Source organism: Triturus cristatus, chromosome 5_2 (assembly GCF_964204655.1).
Source record: "Triturus cristatus chromosome 5_2, aTriCri1.1, whole genome shotgun sequence".
Lineage (NCBI taxonomy): Eukaryota > Metazoa > Chordata > Amphibia > Caudata > Salamandridae > Triturus > Triturus cristatus.
The window spans coordinates 237,563,528-237,584,740 of NC_140588.1; positions in this window are offsets into that span (position 1 = coordinate 237,563,528).

Here is a 21,213-nt window from a genome sequence, read left to right on the forward strand (position 1 = left end):
GTGCCATGTTAAAGTTACACGTGCAAGTTGCTTGCTCACGTATATGAAAATAATGAACTAATACGTAGAGTGTGATTTAGCAATGTGGTTAACAGTGTAAAGGCCTGATCGCATATATGTAAAGAGAAAGGCCTGTTAATTTTCTTATGTTAGCCAAACGTTGTAGGCCGAAAATGATTTCCCTTGGTAAAGGCTTTGGGTTGCAGGGAGATGTAAAATCTTGGAAACGTGAAATGTTTTTTGTTCCCATGTTTTTGTTGCAGGTGCAAGGACATTCAGCTCGTTAGTGAGACTAGGTCTTTGTTTTAGGAGTTAGGATGCTGCGAGAAGCCAACAGGGGAGTGCATTGGAATGTTGAGATGATACTTTCAGCAGAGAAGGTGCCTGGGACCCAAGGTCAAGCTAACCGTCGTTGAATGCCTTACAAGTTTAACGGAAAACTACTGGGAGAAGACCTGGCTGAAGAGGTGTGCCGAAAGGCGTGTTCTACGATTTTGGCATTTTGTATTAGGGACAGTGCCCCGAGGGTTGAGCAGTTGAGGTTTAGACGGGAAGCTAGAAGGAGCATCTTAGATCGAGCTCTGACTAAGTGAGTGTACTTCTTAGGAAGTCTTCACTTCTGACACCTTTTTATTCTCCTTGCCTGGGATGGGAAATGCTAAGTAAGGATGTCACCTTAGAGTTAGTGTAGGGGTAGACTAACGTTTTTCCTTTTAGACTAATGATTCCTAATTTGGATGTTGGCTTAACCATTGCTTTCTTGATGATTTTGGAGTCAGTAATTCTGTTTGTCTTGAGTCGGATGAGAAAGAATCCTCCATAGACTTTCTTTTGTATTAGTGTCGATTTATCTTCTACACCTAGTACTGAGGTGTCTGTATGTTCAGCTATTTTTGGTTGTAATAAAATCTTATAAATTTTAGATACGGAGTCAGTGGTCCTTTCCAAATGAAATCTAATTTTGGTGATTATCTTCTGATAATTGTATTTCCTCCCCTCTACACTATTTAGCAGATAAAAAGATCCTGGCGACCTAAGAGGATTCTTGGAGATAACCAGGTAGGCAAGAATCCGGCCCTGTCAGTAACACACATCTGACTTTGGGTTTCTTTTCCTTAAGTGTGATGTGAGATGATAGGACTAAATCTTTTGTTTTAGGAAAATATAAACTGGTACCCCAGTTGCCAAAGCGGATTGTACACCCTCTTTCAAGAATCTGTTTACTCTCTCAACTAAACCATTAGAGGGTGGGCAATACAGTGCCTCCTTAAGATGTCTAATTTGGTGTTTCTCAACAAACTCTTCAATTTGTGATGAGACAAAGTGTGTACCGTTGTCGGTTGTAAGTTCTCTGGGGGGTCCTTCACAATCAAATATATTGCGTAAAATGTTTATAACCAAGAATGTGTTAGCATTAGGAACAAAATCAATGAAAATCCATTTCAAGAAATAATCAAATAGAGCTGTTAAAAACCTTTTGTCAGAAGGTGACAAGTGAAATGGGCCCTGCAAAACCAAGGGCAACTTTAGCCCAAGGCTCCTCTGGTAAGGGAAATACATGCACAGGTGTGTTGTGTGTAAGCCAATGTTTGTCTGACAATAAACAGAGAGGGCCACCAATTGAATTGTTTTACATTTTTGAACGAGGGTCCAACACCTAAATGAGCATGATGAGCAACTTGAAATAATTTAGATCTAACTGCAACCGGTGGGACAATTAGATCATTCCAAAAAAGAAAGTGGACCATCCACAGTGGACAATTCACTGGAAACTTGTGGAAAAGGTCTGAGTGGAGCAGGTAGACACCTCTTCCTAGGCCATCCTTTAGTAACAAACTCTATGATCTGGTATAAAATGTTATCATCTGATATGGCAGACATCCAATCATTATGAGAAACAAAATCATAAGTACTTAGAATTTCATCCAAGGTAGCCACAACTGACTCAACTTCATCTTGTTCCCAAAATAATATCTTGAATAGGCACCTTGGTCACAAAACTACTCTGAAAATGTTGCTACCTGGAATGAATTCAATTTTGAAATTGTACTCATGCAATCATGACAAACGTTTGACCAACCTAGAGGAAGCTTTCCCTGACCCATTTCCATTAAGAAGATGAATCAATTGCTTGTGATCAGTGAATAGAATAAAACTCATTCCGCCCAGGTAGATTTTAAATTTCTCAATGGCCCTGGAACAGGCTAAAGCTTCTCTCTTGATGGTACTATTACAAGATTCTGAGGTTTTGAGAGAGCAGGAAGCAAAAGCAACTGCAAGCTCGCTGTTATCATAAGATTCTTAAAGTACTGCGACTATACCAATTTCACTGGCATCAACAGTGATCAAACATTTTACACCACATTTAAATGCTGATAAAGCAGGCACAAAAGTGACAACATTTTTGACTGTATTAAATGACTCATCCCAAAGGAACTTATCCTTCTTTTTCAATAGAGTCCTAAGAGGTTGAACAATGATGGCGTAACGTTGAATACATTTTGCTTAGTATTCACTCATCCCCAAAAAGGACCACAGTGAATCTTTATCTTTAGGAGGGGGACCTCTTGTCTAGCTTGTATTACTGAAAATGTGGGATGTATTCTAGTGTCAGAAATGTGATGTCCAAGATATTGTACATCAGTTTTACACTGTTCATACTTGTCAGGTTTAAGAGTGATACCTACACTTTTAAAAACGTATTGTACTATTGATAAGATGTGTTCATGCTCCACTTTTGTGTTTGAAAATATCAAAGCATTATCCTGATAGGCTTGTGTTCCAAGAATTGCAGCTAATATGGAATCCATAAAAATTTGAAACACACTCGCTGCAGAAACTAGACCAAACGGGAGCCTTAAGAATTTATAGACCCCAAAGGTAGTGATAAAAGTTGTAAAGTCTTGAGATTCTGGAGCGAGTGGAATCTAGTGGTAGGTGGAGTGAAGATCCAATTGTGAGATTATTTTTTGCTCCACTGATATTTGAAAGTAAATCATTGATTTTAGGCAATGGATGACAACCAAAAAACAGATTTTTGTTTAAGGTGCGCAAAACTGCACATAACCTAATATTGCCATCCTTTTTGTGAACTTTCAAAATGGGTCTGACCCATTGAAATGAGTCAGTCTGTTTAATTACCTGATCTTTGACATGACTATCGAGTAAAGTTTTGAGTTCAGGTCTAACTGATAAAGGTACTGACCTGACTTCGCGTGAAATGGGACTAGGACTTTTTCTTCAGCTTAATTTTGCGTTCAAACTTAATCATGCAAATTCTGTTGGAAAACACATCAGGAAAATATTTTATAATTTCAGATAGGACATAATTTCCAGAATCTTGCATAGAGGCTAATTTCACATCACATATTTTGACTGGGTTAGGTGAAACAGAGACCATCATTAAAACTAACTTTGCCAGGTCTTACCACCCTAAAATTAATTTACCTTTCTTGGCAACAAAGACTTTAGTGTAAGCCTCTCTCCCTAAACACTCTACATTTCCCCCCCAAAAACAGGCATCTTGATGTCTTGATCACCGCATGCTTTCGGAAATACATTTGGTCTTTCTAAAGCTTTGGTGGTAGACCAAATTTGTTCATACATGGTATCTGAAACTATTGTGATTGGTGCACCTGAATCTTCCATTATATCCAGCTTAGTGGCACTGATGTAAGCATCACAAATGGGTCCTTTGATTGGCATAGCATCAATGGCATCTACCTCAAGGATGAGGACAAGTCTGGATACGTCCTGTGTACAATCCTCTGTGATGGAGGCAATGTCAACATAGCGTATCCTAGGGGGTACGAGAGGGAAAACATGGCGGCCGGCTAGCTGCAGGTCGCGAGTGTCTCCAGAGGCGGGTGGTGTTAACGTGTTTTTTTGTTATTGCATGGAGTCTTACGAATACGGGCAAGTCGTTTGAAGATGCCGTGACTTGATTTTCACCGTAACTTTGTTAGTGAACGCCAGCGCGGCCACATTTGAACAGCAATTAGTTACCGGTTTGTTTCAATTCCTTGCGGTGTATGGCGGGATCAGCTTGCGGATCCCTACGGAGGTTGGAGATGCAGGATGACGCCGTAGAGGAGAGCCCTGCAAGCCTATGTGATCACAGCTGGGATAGGGCGACGCTTGAGATCAACAAGGGCTGCCGAGCGGCTGCCAGGATTGTTTTCCGAGGGGGAGGATGGGGGAGAGGCAGTCAGGCTGCTGCGAGGTCTGAGAGGGAGAGAAGACCGGAGGAGCGATTTGCCTCAGTGGAGGCGCAGGTACATTCCTCTCAAACGTGTGATAAGCCCCAGCAACGGCATTTTGAGGCATTTGAGGTCTTGTCTACAGTTCAGGACAGATTGGTCAACGACGGTCTTAAGGTGGTGCTTGCCTGTAGTCAGTCGCCTGCTCAAGATTTTGGGAGTAACACTGTGACGGTCAACGGCTCTGGAGTTGGGGGTGAGGAAGGAGGCATCGCTAGGTATGCGTTAAGGAGTGCGGGGAAAGTGGCACAGAATTTAGTTTTTAATCAGGGAGGCTTTTCTGCTCAATACAGCGAGGAGGTGAGGGGGGTGAGGGAGCCGAAGCGCAGAGGAAGGCAGCGTGCTAAAAACAATAGAGTGCATAATAAGCCGTCAAGGGGGGATTCGTTAGACCGCAAGATTAAGGTGACTTCCTCTCTCAGATCGTACTTTGAGGTGGTCCCTAAGACATTGGTCCTGAAAGCAACATCCCCATCAAAGCTAACAAGTTCAGTGTCTGCCCTAATGGGTGATCAGCTACATTATAACTGTGGGTCCATTGCCGGGAGCTTGGGAGAGGGTCCGGATATAGACCTGGTGGATTGGTCCCCCCATTTGAGCCCTAATCGTTTTCAGGTTTTGGCTCCAGCCATGGGCGACGTTCCTCAGGCTCAGGATGAGGTTTCTTCAAAGGCAATGTGCACTGTCTCTGGACCTGAAGCAGCTGCAGTTGCTGTTGCAATGGAAGCGGGAACTTTAGTAACGCTGGGGCGTGAACAGTCTGAGCACTTGAGTGAGCCAGAGGCAGGGCAGGAGGGCAGTGATTCTTCAATAATTATTATGCTTAGAAATCTCAGTTTGGAGATGCAGAAGAGATTTGAGAAGTCAGAGTCAAATCAGGAGAGTATCAGGGCGGCTTGTGGCTTATTAGAGAAGAAGATTGACGATTTGAGCACCCGTACGATCGCACTAGAGATGGAGGTTAGAGATCTTAGGGATGAGGTCATGGTTAACCGCAAGGACTTAGATCAAATTAAGAACAAGGAGAGTGAATATGACGAAAGGGTAGAAAGATTGGAGAACATGCAAAGAAGGAATAATTTGAAAATCCTAAAACTTCCTAAGGGTAGAGAAGGTGACGATATTAGGAAGTATGTAGTACAATTATTGAAGAGTGAGCTACAGCTGGAAGAGACCGAGGAGGAAATCTCCAAAGATATTCAGAGAGTACATCCGGACCCTTTCAGGTTGAATTCTAATCGTGCTAAACCCAGGAGAATCCTGATAAATTTTATGTCCTTTACTTTGAAAGAGAAGATTCTAGTGATTGCTCTCAAGAAGAAAACCTTGGAAGCAGGTGGGGCTAAAGTTGAAGTTAGGTCAGATCTATCGACAGTCACTGCTAATAGACAGTGGGAGCTTGGTAAAAGAATCGAACCGCTGACAAAATTGGGGGCTTCGGTTCAACTGAAATTTCCTGCACTGTTAAAAGTGATGTGGAATAATAAGATGCACTCTTTCCATTTTGTAGAAGATGTAGATACATTTTTGGAACAGTGTCAACCGGGTAACTTCTGCGTATGGAGCTTAAGGATTCCTGTGTGTTGCACTGGCTGTTCTAGGTGATTGGTTAAGACTCTATTTATTGAGGTTGTATAATGTTTATTAACGCACCGCCCGTCAAGGGGCGCTCACACAGCTTTTAGCCATGGGTAGTAGGATAGGGTTTTCCCGGGTAAGGGGGTGGGTTGTAGGTTTTCGGTGGGGGTGGGAGGGAATGGTCAGGGGTAAAAATAGGAAAATCCTCACTTGCACTTTTGCTGTTAATGGTAGGGAGGGTGTAAGAGTACTTTTTGGGAGGGATGAGTGGGGGTAGCTTAAACGAATTGAGGATTCAATCCTGGAATGTGTATGGGTTGCGTGTAAAGAGAAGAAGGGAATTGATAATGCAATATTTGAAGGATTCTCCAGCACAAATAGTTATACTACAGGAAACCCATTTGACTGCTGAGGAAAGTAAACGATTATTTTCATCTCAACGGTGGCTGGCCCATGCAGTATATACTCCACAGACAGCAGTGACTAAGGGAGTGGCAGTCCTAATTAAACACGGTTTGAATATTTCAGTGGAGGGCAATGCGACAAATGCTGGAGGGAGATGGGCGATTGTTAAGTTGAAGGTTTGTGGACAAGTGTTTGTTTTAGTAGGTTATTATGGTCCAGACCAGGATGACATGGGTCCTTTAGACGATTTGGCAAGGGAATTGTTGAATTTTTCTGGGCAGATTATAATGGCTGGCGATTTCAATACCGTGCTGGATCACAAACTAGATCGATCTCAAAATAGTAGAGCGGCCGTAAATCCCAAAATGTCAAACAGAATCAGATTGCTGATGTCCCAGCTGGGTTTGTGTGATATTTGGACTGGGAGGTCTGGTCATTTGTCAGGATTTACGTTCTATAATAAAAAATATAATCATAAATCGACTATTTTTTGGTAGACCACAGGTTGGCCGATTCAGTGATCCTGGATAAGCATATTGGAGTGCATCTCTCTGATCACTCAGCCATTTTGCTTAGGTTGACATTGGGTGATAGCTCCTTGGCCTCAACCTGGAGGTTGGACCGAACGATACTCTCTGAATTAGAGGCAATGGAGACTTTGAAACAGGAGTCAAAAGAATTTTTTGAGAGCAATCAGGGGTCGGCTAAGACTGAGATTGTCTGGGACACATACAAGGCGTTCCTGCTTGGGAGGTTAGGAGCTTTGGCAGCTAAGAAAAGAAGAGTATATTATAAGAGAGTCTCAGACATCGAAGAGAAGATTTGTAAGCAGGAGGCAGGTTTAGTAAAGCTAGGTAATTTGGAGGTTGGGGATAAGGCTCTACAAGACCTAACTGATTTAAAGGCAGATCTAGCTGGAACCCTTAGAGCTAGAGTTAAAGAGAAGTGGGATGTTAGCCAGCTTGCTCTATTTTGAGTATGGTGAGGGCTGCAGAAAGCTTCTAGCTTGAAAGACAAAGAGTGACCAAGTGTGAAACTTGATTAAAGAAGTGAAAAGCGACGAGACGGGTTTAATATTTAGTGATAATAAAGGTATAGCTGCAGCTTTCCGCGACTATTTTGAGAAGGTATATCAGGAAGATCTGGTGGTGGATGATCAGGCAGTTTTAAGATGGGTGGAACTTTTGGTCCCTTTATCAGAGGAGTTTAAGGTTGTTCTCAATCAAGAGATTACAGAGGGAGAGGTCGAGGGGGTTATGAGACAGGGAAAGCGAGGCAAGGCACCTGGCCCTGATGGCCTTCCAGCGGAAATTTATAAAGCCCAGTCGGAAGTTTTAACACCTATTTTGACACAGTTGTTTAATGGGATTTTTACCGGTGATACTACACTCCCACCTTCGTGGAACAAGGCAAATATAACGCTTATTCATAAATCAGGTAAATCTCCCAGGAATGTTGAATCGTATAGACCTATCTCCCTCTTAAATACCGACTATAAGTTATTTGGCAAAATTATTGCTGCGCGGCTGAATAGTGTGATTTCACATTTAGTCCATGAGGACCAAAAGGGAATTATTAGAGGTAGAGAGTTGAAGGATTTGACCTTTTCCCTTATTGGTTCTATAGATATCGCCTCCACCTATGATCTCCCCTTGGCGGTCATCGCATTGGATGCCGCCAAGGCCTTTGACCGAGTTAATTAGGCTTATTTGCACTCCCTAGTTAAACATCTAAATCTGGGAAAAAATGTATGTAAAACTCTGTCAGCTATTTATCGGGCCCCCACAGCAAGAGTGCTGGTGAACGGGTTGTTGACGCAGCCAGTAAGGATTAGGCGGGGTACTAGGCAGGGGTGCCTGTTGTCACCACTTCTGTTTGACCTCTATATAGAGCCTCTTGCTTGTATGATAAGACTTTCTGAGACAATTGTGCCTTTTGAGGTTGGTGCTTGGTTGAAGAAGATCGGGCTGTATGCAGACGATATAATAATTTACACCTCTAAACTACGACAAACTATGTCTTATCTTCTGGATATTGCAAAAAACTTTGGGGCTGTTTCGGGCTACGATGTTAATAAGGAAAAAACTGAAGTAATGGCCTGGAACATGAATACTGAGGGAATCGCATGTAAAAAAGATATGAGGTATCTTGGTCTAAGGATAACTCATAACCTAGCGGATCTTACTAAGGTTAATTTTCTCAGGCTTAAAAAGGAAATAAGCGCTAGTCTAAGGGGTTGGTTGCATTTACCACTGACTTTGTTTGGCCGTGCAAATCTGGTCAAAATGATTATTCTGCCAAAGTTAACATTTTTGTTTGAAACAATTCCCTTGTCTTTTAAGAAGGAGTGGTTCTTAAAACTTCAGAGTGAGATTGGCACTTTTCTTTGGGCATCTAAAGGGTCGCGCCTCTCTTGGAAGAAGCTAAGGAGACGGCTGTTGAAGGGTGGTTTGGCGGTGCCGGATTTTAAACTTTACTCATGGGCATTTTTGTTAAAAAATATGAGGATGCTGCTGAATACCCGACGGATTCGGCAATTGGCAGAATGTTTGAAGCTATGCTCAAGAAGCAGGACTATAATGAGAATGGATTCATGTATAAATTCGCTGACCCAAAATTTTAAAAAAAGGTCAGGTTAAAGGTTTTAAGAGACATCGCGGAGACATGGTACAGAATCAGGCGGGTAGTAAAGATTCCATATTATAGCCAGATGGTCTCAACTGGGATGCCCCAGGATCCCCACTGTGGTCTAAGGATCTGCTGGCTTGTCCTTTAAAGGAGAAGGGTCTTCAGAGATGGGAGCAGTTATTCCCGGATGGATCATTAGTTGCATGGGGTCAGTGTGAGGAGGAGTGGGGTTCCAGCCTCTCTAGATTCAAGTATTTACAGTTGGCCGGTGGGAATGTGCGATCAAATAGGTTCTTATAATGAATTGGAGGAGAAGCTGTTTTTGACCCGTGTCTTTAAGAAAGAAATAGCACTGTGGTACTGGTTGCTGCTTGAAATGGAGGATGGCCCCTTCACGCTCCCAGAGACCCTGTGGGGAGATTGCTTGCCGGAGTTTGCTACGGAAGATCAATAGCAAGTAACAATGTCTATGCTTTATAAAATTGTAAAACCTGCATTTTTAAGGCGGAATCACTTTTTCACGATGCACAGGGCGTATTGGACCCCTCGAAGACTCTCCAAGTTCGGTTCAGGAGGTTTGGTGGTGTGTCCCAAGTGTAAATGCCCGAGCGAAGATGATCTACATATGTTTCTGCGGTGTCCAAAGATCCAGGCTTTTTGGGAGGCCTTGAGTTGTTTTCTGTCAAGTATCCTGGGGGTGCAGATTCAGGTAAGCCTAGAGTTGGTCATATCTGGAAGATCTGATCTGCAAGGTAAGGGCACAGATAATAATGCCAAGCTTATTTTTTATGCCGTGCTTTTGGCCCGTAGAGAGATATGCAAACAATGGGTTTCTCCGGTGCCTCCAACAGAGCATGACTGGTTATGTTCCATGAGATGTACTGCAAAACTGGATATTTTGGATCAGACAAAGAAAAGATATACATTTTGGAATCCTTTTTTGGCACGTTTGGGGGAAGAGTAGGGTGTTTTGATTTGTAAGCAGTAAAGGTCCAATGATTAAGCCTTAGCCTTCCTCGGCTGGTGAAGATTTTCTTGGGTGACTAGGAGGGTCTGGGGTAAGGGGAGCCTTAGGTCTTGGACTTCGGCCTGACCCCTCCCTTTCCATTCCTGCCCCTCCCCTTCCTCTTAAACTATTTCCAGTAAATGAGGTCGAAAAGCCCAGGGTGGTTTCACTAGAGTTTTGGGCAGCAAATAGGCAAATGAGGACAAAAAAAAAAAACATAGCGTATCCTATTGGTATCCCCACCACTCCTGCAGACACCCTGAAAATGACCCATCTTATGACACTTGGTACACTTCTTGCCAATAGTAGGACAAGCAGGGTTGTTGCTAAGGTGTGTCTTAGACACACACCTGTAGCAAAAATTACTTTTCTTACGTTGAAGCATGTTATTTTTAAACCTTAAAACCAAAGCTTGAACAAATTCTGGAATCTGAACAGCATTAATGGGTTGAAATAATACATCAGAAGAAATACATCTACTGGAGACAATAGATCGTTCAATTGCTTTCGCCATGTCAATGACCCCTCAGTGTCGGATCCCTGAATGACAGAAGGCGTTCTTGAAATTTCTATGAATTGCATTAATACACAAATTGATCACTGACTGAAACCTCAATAGATAAACCAAAAATTGCAGCTAAAATGATGAGCACAGAAATATATTTTTCCATAGATTGTTTCCTCCTATTGAAGTTAAATCTTTCCAATAAAACGCTTGGCTGTTCTGTAAACTGGTTCTTCAATCTGGTAATTGCCTCTAAATATTAATTTCAGGCCTAGCCTTCTCCTGATGGCATGATAGGGGGTAGACTGACAAAAACTTGCCCTCCTTCAATAACTAGGTTGCTGTGAGGATAGCTTTTTTTCTTTTCACATTACACTTCTCTGCATCAATTGCCACTAGAAAGTTTTCAAAAGAATTATGCTATTTTTTCCATGGTTGAACTGGTTTGCCAGGGTTTTGTAGGAACAATTGTATCTGGCTATACTGCTGGAAATTGGACATGTTCCTCTCTCTTTTTTTTTTTTTTAAAGATAAGGAACAAGAGAGTTCTATTATTATAAGCAAAGAGTAGTTCTTAAAGTTGAGGTTTGTTTTTCTGTTTTATTTAAGTGTTTATTCATCCAAGTCAAGAGGCTTTGTAAGCAAAGGGGTTAAATTGATAAATAAGGAGCGTGTAGTGCTCACAAGTAAAAAGTTGAGAAAAAAAGTGGCACAATCCAAGATGGCCACCATGTAATGATGACCCGAATCATCAAGGTCAGAGAGGAATTTGATGAGTGATACACATATGTCACGTGAAGGCAGAGCGAGTGTTAGCGTGAGCAAACATGAGCGAATACTTGCCAACATGAGAAGAAAATAAGCCCAAATTGTACTCACAGTTGAAGGAGATGAGTTTCCAGTGTTCAAGGCAGTCAGAGCAGGTTTCCTTATTCAAAGCAGTCGGAAACAGAGAATCTCGAAGCTGCCTAAACTGCAGCTGAGGTCCGGAATTGTAGGGAGTTCGGAAATTTGTCGGAAATGAAGAAAATGGCACAGCGGCTCCTGCTAAGTGCAGCTCGTCGCCAAAATGTTGACTGGGAAAGGAACGATGCAGGAGACATTTGAGGATGTATCTTTGAAGTGTTTATTCTAAAATTAGCAGGAGCCCTCTGGTTGCAGGTTCGCTCTCCATGAATTCCTAGCCACATCTAGAAACACGGTTGTGGATAGCATGGAGAACGAATGCGCCCATCATGAGCTCAATGTAAACCATCCAAACAAAGGTAAACAGTACGCGTGATAACTCTCTTCATGTGCATGTAACAACACTCGCATGATCATGCCCCTGATCACTCAATGTACAATGTGAGAGATCACATACTACAAGGAGATTAAAAAAACTGTTACAAATGGCATTTGAACTTTGCAGAGCAAGGTGTTGGAGCAGCTCATGTGTGCAAGCAGTTTTAAAGACATCGCTATGTTTTGGGAAATTATTAATTGCCCTTTATTCAAGCAGGATGCACGGTAATCTTTACTTTCTGATAGCCTCCAGAACTAATGGGTTAGTCACCTTAAAGACATCTATGGTGCACCTAATTCAGGTCCAGAGTACTGTGATTTTTCCTCCTATGCAGATAATAAAACTATTTTTTTCCGGTGGTTAATGGTTAGGGACGCCATCATGAAGTTGCCCAAGAACAAGCTGATGGGGTGCCTTTTGGATATGTAAATCAAATGTACCACTCTCGGCTTCTCTGTTCATCATGTATATCAATGCAGCTAGTAGGGAGGCACTACCTAATATTTGGTTTGCTTCAGTAATTGTGCTTGTACTTAAGAAGGGTAACAGAGCAGACCCTAGCTGTTACCACCCCATTTCTATAATATGCTGAGCAGTGAAGATCATGGGGCGGATGGTATAGAACAGGCTGATGACATGGGCTAATGAATTCAACATTCTTTCAAATGTCCAGTATAGCTGCAGGTCTATTTAGTAATGGCTGACCAGTGTCTCAAACTTTACTTCATTATAAACAAATATTCCGTTGTCCAGCCTGGAGCCATACATATGGCTTTTATAGACATAAACATTGACTTGGTAAATAGGGACAAACTTTGGAGTATCATGCTGGGTATAATCTGTGTGCTTCAATCAGGTATGCAGCTAAGGGTCAATGCTCAAAGCACTATGCATTAAAACGGGCAGTACATCAAGGTTGCATGTTGGCGCCATTTCTGTTCACCTTATATCAACCACCTGGAAAAGGCTTTAGTCGATGATGGAGGTGATGCCCCAAAATGGCTCACAACCTATTCCTGTTCAGCTCAATGTGGAGTAAGCTGTTCCTATACCTGGAACAAGATTGGGCTTCAGGTGCCTATTCAATTCTTTTGTCTCCTTTATGGACAGTTTAGACCCGAGTACCAACTTCAAAAAATTTCGCGTCATGGTGGTTGGTCCTAGGTCTACAAAAACAAGAGCCTTTTTATGTAAATGCTAAGTCCATTTGCTGAGTTACCACGTTCCCATTTGTAAGACTGATGTTTGGCTCTGGCATGACCTGGACTGCTTTGGTATTTTCTAATAGACATGTCCATACTAGGAGCATAGCACACCTTTTTGATGTCTCCAAAAGACTGGCTCAAACACCTATTGCGGCTATGGTAAATTTTACCAGGCTAAATGTGTCTCCATTGCTGCCTATGGCAGTGAGATCAGGGTTTATGTTAACTCCTTTTCATTGCACACAGTAGAGTACAAGTTTTTCGGAAGACCTTTATGACTACCTCAAAGTTCCTCTTCGTTCATCATTCAGGAGGAGGTGGGGTCGGGGTTTCTGTTTGATACTTTGCAGCTGCGGCCTCTGCTTCTTTGGCTGTCTGTTTGGATGAGATCTGAAATGGGTTTAAGTCGTCTAATTCGGAGGGACTATTTGTCCCTTGATTTTGCACACAGAATTAATTGGTTGAATTATGTCAAAAATGTGTTTTGTCAAGATGCGGCTTTCGGAGGTTTTTGAGCAATCAATGGGCCCGATTCACAGAACTAACTTAAGACAAAATCCTAAACTTACTACCATTTTGGTATTCACAGAAGGCACTTACTCATTTTGGTATTCACAGAAGGCACTTACTCATTTCGGTATTCACAGAAGTTAGGAGTCCTAACTTTAGGACTCCTAAATGCCTTCTGTGAATACCGAAAGTCTTAAAATTAGGATTTTTCTCAGTTTAGTAGTAGTATAGTTAGGACTCCTAACTTTAGGACTCCTAAATGCCTTCTGTGAATACCGAAAGTCTTAAAATTAGGATTTTTCTCAATTTAGTAGTCCTAAATTTAGGACTCCTAACTTTAGGACTCCTAAATGCCTTCTGTGAATACCGAAAGTCTTAAAATTAGGATTTTTCTCAGTTTAGTAGTAGTATAGTTAGGACTCCTAACTTTAGGACTCCTAAATGCCTTCTGTGAATACCGAAAGTCTTAAAATTAGGATTTTTCTCAATTTAGTAGTCCTAAGTTTAGATTTAGGACTACTAAATTGAGAAAAATCCTAATTTTAAGACTTTCGGTATTCACAGAAGGCATTTAGGAGTCCTAAAGTTAGGAGTCCTAACTATACTACTACTAAACTGAGAAAAATCCTAATTTTAAGACTTTCGGTATTCACAGAAGGCATTTAGGAGTCCTAAAGTTAGGACTCCTAACTTCTGTGAATACCGAAATGAGTAAGTGCCTTCTGTGAATACCAAAATGAGTAAGTGCCTTCTGTGAATACCAAAATGGTAGTAAGTTTAGGATTTTGTCTTAAGTTAGTTCTGTGAATCGGGCCCAGAAACTTTAGCTAAAGGTGATGTAGCCAGTAGCGTAGCAAGGGGGGGCGGTGGGGGTGGTCAGCCCCAGGTGCCACTAGTTTGGGGGCGGCGGTCATGTGCCACTGGTGGCCCCTGGTGGCAGCCTATATAATTTATTTGGAGACACTCACTGACTACTGTCAATCACTGACAGTAGTGTCAGTGTCCCCAAATGAATTATAAAGGCCGCTGCCACGGGCGACCAGTGCCGTGCTGCCCCGACAGTGAGAGTGATGTACACAGTACACCCACCACCCCCCCACATGCGGCTGTCACTGAGCACGGAGCAAATGCACACGTGACGGGCAGTTATGTGTTAAGTGCAAGCGAGCACCTGCTTGCAAATGCTGCCTGCAACCGCAACGCACGCACCACCACGGTGCGCGACGTACCGTGTTTTTGGTTCCCAGGGCCGTCAATCTTGTAGCGCGTGAAGGCGCTACCAATGACGGCCCTGGAGATCTTTTTTGGCCAGCCCTGTGTGGAAAACGCAGCAGTGACGCGTCACATGCTCCACCACCAAGCGCTCTCGTGAACAATTTCTGGAAGTTAGGGACAGACCAGCAACTGTATACAAGACTAGAGCAAGGGGGCCTGTTCTACAGAGAGACACCTGCTTGGCCGTAATGTGCAGGGCCTTAATTCCTTTCAGGTGTATTAAAACACCACTATCCCGCTTTTTTGAAAAATACATATTTAGGTATGTATAGATTCTTGGGAGTACTGTTTGGGTTCTTAAGTCTTCTTGTTTAAATCTGTTCGCATATTTCTGTAAGGAATGTAAATCGAACAAGTTATTTAATCGGACAATTCCATCCAGTTTGGTTGAGTCTCGGTACCAGACACTTGTGTTATTGGCCCTATGCTCAAACGTGCACTTTATTCCACCTTTTGCATTCACGCGAATTAGAGTGATTTCGTCAGTGAGGATTCACATACGTCACCCACGGTATCTATGTCCTTATTTGGGGTAAAATCCCACACGACGAATGACTCTAGGTGGCCGTGAGTGTCTTGTGCATTGTTTTTAAAACATTTTTCATGTGCACTTCATTCTCTCATTCTGGACATGAGAGGGTCAAATGTGACTCGCCAACAATTTCATGCTGCAAAAATGTTGTTCTAGTTAAAAAAACTAGTTTCTTTTGCAACACGAACATATTGTAGATCCAAATTATGCAGTTATTACACAGCAGAGTTTTCCCCTCCCGGGGGATGAGTAGAGAGTGAGTGGTGCCTTTTAAATGTTTTAAAACTGTCTGACCCACTTTGAGACTAAACGATAAAACAATAATGTTTAGCAAATCTGTGCACTGACAACCGTTTGGCCGCTGCATAAATGTCATTGATTGAAACGTCACCAAAGTATGCAACTATTGCCTTTTTTTCTTGTTATATGATCTTTTGGCCTTACTTCTAATGATTGGCCCATTGTGTGGCTTAACTGCATAGTTTTTATAATCCATCTTGATATAGTACCGTTTATTACTGGTGAGGCTAGTACTTGTGGTGCAGGGGCAATGAAAAATGATTCCGTTTCATGGATTGTTAAGTACAATGCATGTTTTTGAATTGTTTTTGTGTTTATGTATGGGGCTCGAGACTCTTCTGACATCCAATATATGGAACGCCCTTGCAGTGATAATCGTATGCCAGAAGAAAGAGGGTTGATGTATATTTTAATAATCATGTAAGTTAGATACTTCCTACGGAATACATCTTGGATTAGTTCTCATGACCACTTTGTCCTTATGCATTCTAAAGCTCACGCCCTGTTAATAGCTGCATTTCACCATCTCTATGTAGCGCTGTAATAGCGCTTTAGAAATGCATGGAAGTGTTTTAGATTTGATTTATGGACTTGTTCAGTGGTAGCTTCTTTACCTTCACTTCCTTTAAGCTCCATGTTGGTTTGGGTATTGTATGTAAGGCACACACCCTTCTTGCTCCTTCTCAAAATCACTTTAGGACAGATACAGAAAACATCAGCTTTTGTTGGAACCTCATGTGATGCTGTAAGATGCACATCTTTAGTAAAAGCATTATATTTGGTATACTGACACTCCACTGTGTTGTCTTACTGCATATTATTATATTGATTCCACTTTAGACACAAGTCCACTTAGCAGCATCACACATCTGTCCGGATGTACTACACTCCTCCTTTATAACACGCATACATGCAGTGGGATACGAAGATGCTGGGACTATGTGATGTCAGGGGTCAGGCTTCCAGGTGTAAACTCTATGAATCCAGGTGATGAACATTGCCCTGTTCCACTATGAGTACTTGTGGAAACTCTCACAAGTTGAGTATTTACTTTTTCGAAAAAATCACGAGGTGTGAACACAAAGGCTGTTGTGCCCACTGTGGCAACGAGTATCATTGTCATGTGTAACCCCCTGCATATGATAATCGCTAGAAGAATTTGTGGCATTGGAAAAGTGAATGACAATGTCCCATAACAGTGAAGTGACAGTGCCTGTCCCAGAGACTGCACAAGTGGACAACTGGGGATAAATCCTATGCCTTTTGCATTTTCTTGTGACACAAACAGATCTACGTCTGCAGTTCTGCTTGCTATAACATGCTTTTTTCACAATACTGTGATTAAACTACCGTATGTGAGATTTGCCTACATGGCTGCTTAAAGCATCTGTCCTTACACTTTGTATACCTTACCCAGTCAGTGGTATGCCTATAGTCACATCTGTTCTATGGCACAGGGCCAAATGCCCTGTGACAATCTTGATAAGATACTATCCCTCTGTGCTTATTTATGTAAATCATTGCTGTGCTGTTGTTTATGTGCATCATTCAGACCTATATTTGAATTTGAAAGCATTTTACAGCTAAGAAGACAGACTTAAGATTCGGAAAAAATATTTTTTATCATGCACAATTAGTTAATCGTATACCTGACCAACAGGAATACCTTGGGTGCCTTCATTGGTCAATATCATCTCTGGTACAATGCAACAGTAAATGCAATTGGTTAGCCACCTCAGGCAAGTGTCTGTGTTCTCTGTATTGCATCCTCTCTCATGACGTATTACATAGATGGTGATATGTGCAGACCCTGGCTCCAAGTCCACACTCTACAAATATTTACCTTGGTGTCTTAAACGAGTTAAGTCCGTCCAACATGAGCCACCTGGATAGAAAAGAGGAAGAGAGCTTGAGGAGGCTTGAAAGGAAGAGATAAGAGTGAGGGGTCTTGGCATAATGTGGCTCTGAGTGCCAACTGCATCCCCTACTGTCTTTGAAAAGTGAAAACCACAGAGGAAGCTGGTGAAAGGTATAAAAGATGTGCCTTTCTACCTACTGTGTAGCCTTGGACCGTGTCCTGTATGTGCATGTAACTTGCATTATTGAGGTAACCATTAGCGGCAATACTATGTGTCTCTCGGACCTCTTTCAAGTGCTCGCCATCCTTTTTCCCCAGCACCCTCCCTCCCCCCCCCCACCCCCTGCTACCTGCCATGGGCGGCAATCTGAGGGATTGCCCCGGGCACCAGAAGCTCTAGCTACGCCTCTGGATGTAGCTAGGACCAAAATTACTTTTGTGGCATAAAAATCCCACAAGAGCAAAAAGTATTAACTGAGCAAGTCATCTGTTAGAGGTTATGCATTATTGAAAGCCTCTGAGCTCATGGAGCCATATAAATTGCTTGACATGCTTAATCACCACCATTTTGTGTTGACTCGTTTTAGGTTGAACACGATTCATCTGCAGTTAGCTTTCCCCTTGGGCAGACATTTCGATTCCAACTTTGTACTTTGCAGATGTGATTGTGTCTCAAATCAGGATACATTGCATTTTGTTGTTTTTTCCTCTTTACAAAAGATTACGGAAATATTTTGTCATTCCCTTGATAGCTGGCAAGCAATTTAAACAACTACGATCGACCTTGCTGTATTTACAGCTCTTGCTTGACGCTCACATCTGTTTTAACATGGCTTATTTTTTTATCTGGGGCTATCAGGTTATGGAACCAACCAGGCTGTAAATGATGTTTTACATTTATTTTATTGCTGCTGTTACTTTTTAATTAGTGTATTGTGACATTTTAGCTGTATTGCATTTTTTATTACTGTTGTCCTTTATAGTTTTTTCTATGAAACCAAAAAAAGCTGAATTGATGATAATGATTGTTAGACCTGTCGTCCTTAGGGTGGTCTTCACCCAACTGTTTTTCCTGCGTACCTACTCTTTTTGCTGATTCATTTTGTTGGCCTTAAGACTCTCAGCATTTTACCACTGCTGACCAGTACTAAATGGCATGTACTTCTCCCCTAAAAATGGTAACATTGGTGTCTACACAACTGACGTTTCATTCATTTGTAAGGCCCTTCTTAACTGGTATACCATATACCCACAGCCCCTAAATTAAATGCACTAGTGGGCCTGCAAAATACAAAAGAATAACCCAATATTCTCTTGTGGGCTTGGGTAACTGTAATGAGGAAGTTAAAAGTGCCAACAAGGGATTCACCTGGAAGCAAAGTTACAAAGGCAATTCTTATACTTTAGTGATGCCTCTGAGTGACATTTCAAATACATTGGTTATTATTTAGGATGTAGGACATGGTTTCAAGAGAAAGAGGCCAATCATATAAGCTGATTTGTATTAGAATGAAGCAGATATTCAAAACATATAAAGATATGTTAGTTGGTATTGGTCTGGATTACATCTTTACAAACGTGTGCTTCTTAACAGAAACTAACAACTCCTTAGGTTTACTTGTTTCTTTTTTTTTCTTTCTTTTTAACAGTTTTCTGCCTCACAGCTGTCGTACTTTAATCTCTGGGACCGCGTAGGGAACAGGGCCCTACCCCTGTCTATCTTGGTATTAGCAAACCGCAAATGGTAAATGCGGTATGTACAAGTGCTTTATATATCGTTCTAGCTATGAATGCACTGTGTACACGTTATTCTGCTTCACTACGCGGGTTCCATTTTGGAAGCAGTGGCCATCTTGTCATTACCCTCACATAGGCTATAATGGAGTAAATACGGGCCTCACAGTACATGGGCTTCTCCTCTGACTTCTCTGTGACCTGGGCAGCTGGCTCTGCTGCCCCGGGTCAAACCGGTCTCACGAGCTCCCCTTCCTCCGTCCACCTGTGATTAGAATCAGGGCTTGACCCGTCATAAAACCCTTTCATTCTACACAATCCTCTGGCTAATCTCTTTCACACCTGCTTGTTCCTGCTTTATGACTTGTTTCCCAAAACAGGAGATGCTCATGTTTATTGGGGGGTCTATTGACATCAAAAGTGGGATCTGAACCTTACTGTGTAAATCATGGTGGGCTGGCCGAACTGGAATGTGGGATGGTCATCATGACTCTGCCTTTTCTTTGTAATGTACACTTGTATATTGCCGTATCATAAAACCTAGGAATGTATGCTTGAGGCAGGGAAAAGGGTATTTAAGATGAAGTCCGTTTCTATGATTTTCAGCAGTCTCCTGAGAACATACACGCTGTTGTACTTCTAGGATACCTGTAATTGGTCTGCAGCCAATAAATGAATCTTTGACTTCACCCAGAAGACTCTGTGTTTCTGTAGGTCTGGAACAGGGTGAACCCAGAAGTCATAGGGTGTGTGCCCCTGCACCGCTGGGTCTAAAATACCCAGTACTTCAGTTTGGCGCCCAACGTTGGGTGATTTCAGCGGTACCAGTCCAAGCCAGAGGTTCGTGAGGAGCTTCGTGTGGAAATTCCGGAGGAAGGCCGCCACTTCATCGACCCCTGCATGTCGACGTGGTCCGAAAGTCTTTTCTGCGAGGTTCTCCGCGTTCCGACGGCTACGAAGGACTGCTGCCCTGATTAATCGACCTGTTTTGGACCCTTGACGAGTTTGAGAGAGCGAAACAATTGAGAGAGTCTTCTGGTGACGCCATCGATCAGCAATATTCAGTTAAGTATAAGTGGAGCGTCTCCGATTTGTTTTGGTATCCTTCGGGATCGTTTGAATTGGTAATTTGGAGTTTGCAAACGCCAAAGCCAGAGGACTCGTGTATTCACGAGAATATCGTAATCGATAATCCTTTGACGTTTGGATCTAGACTAGTGAGCGAAGATGCCTGGTTCTGGACTATTTGGTAGATTATTCTGTTTGGGTTGTGGAAAAGATTTCCAGCTGGAGGAATCATGTCCGGTTCCTCCGGTTGGAACTCCAACTTATGAGCTCTATGTAAAACATGGCGTAGGCCCCATTGCATATAACGAAGTATGGATCCACTACACCAGGAAAGACGGTGTTTTAAAATGGCCCCAAAATGGTAGTTTCGATACCGATATTTTAGATAATTTGGAAATTAAATTGTTTAAGAAGAAAGCCCGGCCGGCGATGTTTGACTCTTTCCGCTTATGGCGAAAAGAAGCCAAACAAAAGGAAATTAAGCTAGCGAAAAAGAATAAGAGAGAGAAAGGTATGACAGTAATGCAAGCAGCTGTACAATTTAAAGACAATGAGGAGGAGCAGATGAGTGAGCAATTGCACAGGCAGCGCAAGTTAGGGATTGACAAATGTTACCCAGCTTTACCACATTCTAAGCAGAATGAGTTAGAAGAAAAGGAGAAAGATCCCCTGATGTCACATTTGTTGAGTTCGCCACCCCCGTATGCTCAAAATGCCACGGCACCTCCCCAGCTTGTGAATATGCCACCTCCAGTGAATATATTGCAAGCCTTGCTGCAACCGCCAGCTGCTTTGCAGCCGGCTCTTATCCATGTAGCGCAGCCCTCTCAAGGGCCGCCAGTTGTGCTTCCAACTGCCCCCGCACTTCCTGCGACTTTGCCTAATACAGCAGCTGCCTCTTCTGACACTCTTCCTTGCACCACTCCAGTACCTGTTTCTACATCCTCTTTTCTCCCCTCTGTTTATCCCCCTGTTTTCGCCTCAGCTTCTCCTTCAGCGCGACAGTGCTTAGCTAATGTGGTTACTACATTAATGTCTCCTCTCTTTGAGTTATCTGGTGCGACT